Source organism: Lipotes vexillifer, unplaced genomic scaffold, assembly GCF_000442215.2.
Source record: "Lipotes vexillifer unplaced genomic scaffold, Lipotes_vexillifer_v1.1 scaffold780, whole genome shotgun sequence".
Classification (NCBI taxonomy): domain Eukaryota; kingdom Metazoa; phylum Chordata; class Mammalia; order Artiodactyla; family Lipotidae; genus Lipotes; species Lipotes vexillifer.
The window spans coordinates 66,145-71,232 of record NW_006779073.1 but is presented as its reverse complement, the minus strand read 5'-3'; positions in this window follow the sequence as shown (position 1 = coordinate 71,232).

The following is a 5,088-nucleotide window of genomic DNA, read 5'->3' as shown; positions in this document are numbered from 1 at the left end:
AAAAAGTCCAGAGGGACTATGGAGGAGGAGAGTAAGCCACCACAAACTGAAACAAGTATTAGCCTCAATTGCAGCTGCCATATTGGTTGTGGTATCTTTGCTAGAGCAGATTAACATGGCTTTAAGTACACAGGACATGGCCACTAGTCTAACAAATGAGTTCTTTCCCATCTTTACCATGAAGAACGTCCAGGCACAGTTCACATTCACATGATTTGGACAACCTAATTAATGTAAGCCTTTGTCCCAGAGATATGTTAACATTCCAATTCTATTATAACATAGTTTGAAGAGATATGGAACATGTAGATATTCTGCAGAATATTGCTTTGGTCCACTATATAGATGATATCATGTTAATTGGATCAGATGAGAAATAACTGGTAGGTACATTTGAGTCCTTAGTAAAACAGATAATGTTCAGAGGGTGGGAGATAAAACCATCACAGATTCACATCAGTGAAGTTTTTAGGGGTCTAGTGGTGTTGGGCACACAGGGACAATCTTATGAACGTACAGGATGTATTATAGCATTTTTAGCCATCCACCATCAAGTAGGATAGATAAGACACCTGATAGACCTCTTCAGATTTTGGAGGCAGCATATTCCAACTTGGAAGTACTGTTCTGACACATTTACCTAGTGGTATGCAAGAATACCAACTTTTAGTTGGGCTTAATTGAGAAAAGGCTCTGTAGTAGGTCCAAGTTGGGGTGTATGCAGCCTTGCTGCTTGGGCCATATGACCCAACAGATCCTACGATATTAAAGGTAGGTACATGTAGAGGGAATAGATGATGTGTACTTTATGGCAAGCCTCAGCAGGATATTTATGACACAATCTCTGATGTCCTGGAGCAAGAGCATGACATGTGCAATGAAGAATTAGATACCATTCAAAAAAGACCCCCCAGCACATTATTCGGCCTTGGTAGAGGCAAAGCACCTGATCCTTTGACACTAAGTGAATATACAGCTAGAATTTCCCATCATGAGCTGAATACTGTCAGACCCACAAAATCATAAACTTGAGTGGGTCCAGCAATGATTCATTGTAAATTGGAAGTGATATGGCTGGGATTGGGCATGGGCAGGTCCCCAAAGCACAATTAAACTACTGGTGTGGGTGGCCCAGCCTCTCAAGTTAGCAAAACTGTTGCATCAGAGACTCAAGTCTCAAGTCATACTTGTGGCCACAGGAGATTCCTTATGACTCGCTTGGAGAAAGAAACATTCATGCATGGGTTGGCCCAGTATGCAGGTACAAGCTGAACATGGAATGCTGCTGCACTAAGCTTCGCCTAGAGGTAGCCTTGAAAGACATACCTTTTAAGGGTAAAGTTTCCCAATGTGCAGTGCTATAGGGAGAGCATCTGGTCATTCACCTTGGTTCAAAGAAAACTGGCCCAAGGTAAGAATACATATGAATTCACAGGCAGTGGAGAATGACTTGTCAAGTTGGTCAGGGTCCTGGAAGGAGAAAGATAGAATATCCAGTACAAGAAAATCTGAAGAGGAGTTATGTGGATGGACTAATGGGAGTAGGCAAAAAGTGAACATCTTTGTATTGCGTATTAATACCCACTAAAGAGCACCTACCACAGAAGAGGTACTAAACAATCAAGCAGACAGAATAAGCTAGCCAGTTGACCTTAGACAGTTCCTGTTAGAAGCCTACTACAGTGCTAGCAAAATGGTTACTTGAAGGGAGCATTAATATAATTAATGAATTATATTAATCAATTAATGTAATTAATGTTCATTAATGAAAATGATGTAGGATATGTATGGACCCAACAGTATGTATCTCCTGATTCCATTTCTCTGTTTAGCAGTCCCACTATTATGCTCTGTCACTCTGTCCCATCTTTTCCTTTTGGAGATCAATGGAAAATTTTCTCCTATATCATACTATAGAATAATTTCAGGGGTTAGGAAAACACATGAAAGAAAAGAAAATGATAAAAAATATTCTTTTCTTTACCAACTCCATTAGGTAATTTATCCTATAACCACTGAATGTTGAAAACAATGTGAACTGGGACTCAAATGCATAACTGTCTGACTCCAAATAAATATTTAATACCACTAAATTCCATGACAGTCTGTTACACAGCAATAGATAACTGGAACAGTAGGTATTAAAGTGACTTCTTTATGTGAGGGAGAAAGCAGAGTGAGGCCAGTTTCTGAATGTGCCCAATGTGACAAACCTTCTTAGGTTTTCTCATTTTCTCCTCCCAGTGATCATGCAAGGAAGGTTCCATTGCTCCCATTTTGAAGATGGGCAATGCCTGAGTTACAGGAGGTAAATTACATTTTCTGGGATAGGCGCGTGTGTGCGCACACACACACACACACACGTCTGGAGACTATACATCCAAATATTGCTATTGATTTATCTTGTGATGTGGCAAGATGAGAGGCAACAACATAAAAATTTCCTCTTATATTGATATATTTTCTAATGCTTGCCTCAAATATATTAATTTGGTCATCAGGAAAAGAACTTGATATACATTTTTAAAATGTAAGAAATGGAGTTTTAAAATGAATCAAAAAATTATTTTGTGTAAATGTATTTCTCTTACATTCAAAGGTGTTAAATATGTATCATTGACAGAAAAAAATGAGGTTATAAACACCTTTTACCTGCATCTTTTGTTTAGTCATATATCACAGTATATTTATAGTGTTAATATATAGTATATATTTTTTTCAATAATATAATATATAATACTATATATTCTCTTAGTATGTCATTAACTTCTGAACACTCCTTACACCTTTCTCTTCCTCTCCCTCTCTCTCTCTGTCTCTCTCTCTTTCCCCAGGGTCTCACACAAACACACACACCTTTCTTGTTAGCTGAGAAAAGATCTAAAGAATACTTTTTGTCATGTGATTTAGTGTTTGAGTGCTCTGCCTGATTTCCTGTACCACATAAAACCCCTTCATGCCCCTTCAACTCCTTGTTACCTGTTACGTGATGTCCAAGCTATAATATTGGGCGTCTTTGCCAGATGGCACTGACCTGTGACTAAAAACAATATATATAGCAATCCATTTTAAATATAGATTGTGAAAAAGTATAGAAAAAACCCTAATAGCCATATTCAGTGTTAACCTTTTTCTTCACTCTTAAATTATTATTATGAATTAAAATAATACAATTTTGCATTTACATTATCACATGGTGCTTTTAGGGTCGGTGGATATAAAAGGCCTGCAGACAGAGTCCCCAGTGTGCAGGGACTTAGGGACATTAGCAAAGTGGCCTGGATACAGACTGAAGCAGCAGATGCCAGGATGTCAACTACCCATAACCAGAGCTAACCAGTTTCACTTTAGCCACCGAGAAACTTCTCAGACCATCCATTTCCCAGCAGAGGGTTGATGCGGGTCTGTTCATATAACAGCGCCAGAAGGAGGGCACTGGATTGGACAAAATGCAATAAACTTCCCCAGTCTCCAACCACTAACCTTTATTCTTTTTCTGGTTGGCTGGGAGGAATACAAGTAATGATATATTCAGCAAACATATATTAAGAATATGTTAAATGCCAGGATCAATACTGCTTAAGTTATGTGCATTCTCTCTTTTACTCTTCACTACACTTTTATATGGTGTGTACTTCCACTTCTAGTTCACAGATAGGGAAATAAATGTTTAGGGAAAATACATAACTCTGGTCAATTATCATGCAACCAGCAAGAAGTTTGAAGTCAGGTTTTTTATTAAATATGTCTGTATATTGGATCTCTTTTTGAACATGCCATTTTATTCCTGAACAAATTGTCATCCCCTTGCTATCCATAAATGGGCACTTCTCACTTACAGGTCTAGGTATACAATATCCAAATGTAACAGCACCTTCAAATTAATGACATATCCCCATTCTATTACCCCATTTCTATCCTGGCACAAATCATGCTGAATTGGTGCCTGGATGAAGGGAAAATAATAGAATGAGACTCACCAAAAATTTAGTCTGCCTCCACCCCAAAAGGTTATTCTGTATGCCACAAGGAAGCTTTCCACAAAAGTCTGCTGTCCTTTCCCAATATGATGTTTTTAAAGTTTGGTCAACTAGAGGTTCCTCTTTCCAAAGAATAGAAGTCTCCACACCTGATACTACTTACAACTGTGTGGCTCTTCCAGTGAAGAAAGATCTTAACTTAGTTCTCTGGGCCAGTATTGCTAAATAGCATACCAACTGTGGATCCACCTCATTACAGTGATACCAAATGAGGAGCCACTACAGGATCTGGGATGACGATGCCTATGACTCTCAACATAATAAACAGGCAGCCCCAGCACACCAGGGACTATATGCCAAAGGCCCAAAGTTGTGGAACATTCTAGTTCTGCTTGTTCTTGCTGTGCCTTATTTGGCTCATGGTTTGGATGTGGGATTTCACCACTGTAGCTCAATGCCAAACTGCTTGGGCTCCTTTTTCTCCTACTTGTTTTAAGTGTTCAATCAGTTCACAGTTTCCCCATAAGAAGTTACTCCGTAACACCTGGAGGGCAAAAGGCAAATATTCAGCCACTTTTGTAATATTTTTTCCAAATGTAAAACTTTGCTTTAAAGTCTTAAAGGTAGCTCAGGATTTATGTCAGGAGCTCCTGGTCCCCCTGCCCCACTAGGCTCCTTACAGGTATCACCCACAAGCCAGTAATGGACAAGGACACAGACAACAAACCATCACCTCAGAAATGATGGCCTCAGCCCAGCAGCCCAGCACTTTCAAGATGATGACCTCTGCCCAGTAGATGAACACATCTCAAATGATCTTAGCACAACTTGGCAGTCCTAGCCTTGGCACTGACACTGCAAGATGTCCTGCCAACACAGTCCAATGCCAAAACCCACCAAATAAAGTTTCTGACCAGGCTCACCTTCTCTGTTTCCAGACTCAACCCTTGGCTCTTCCACCCCACCTATATACCCACCTGGGTCCCCTATAATTTCCCTAACTGCCCTCTCTTCTCTCTCCTTCTACCTTATCCCTTAATTTCAATCTATGCAGGCCTCTGTTCCCTACCTAGATGATGCCAGTGCCACCATGGTTATTGTCAAATGC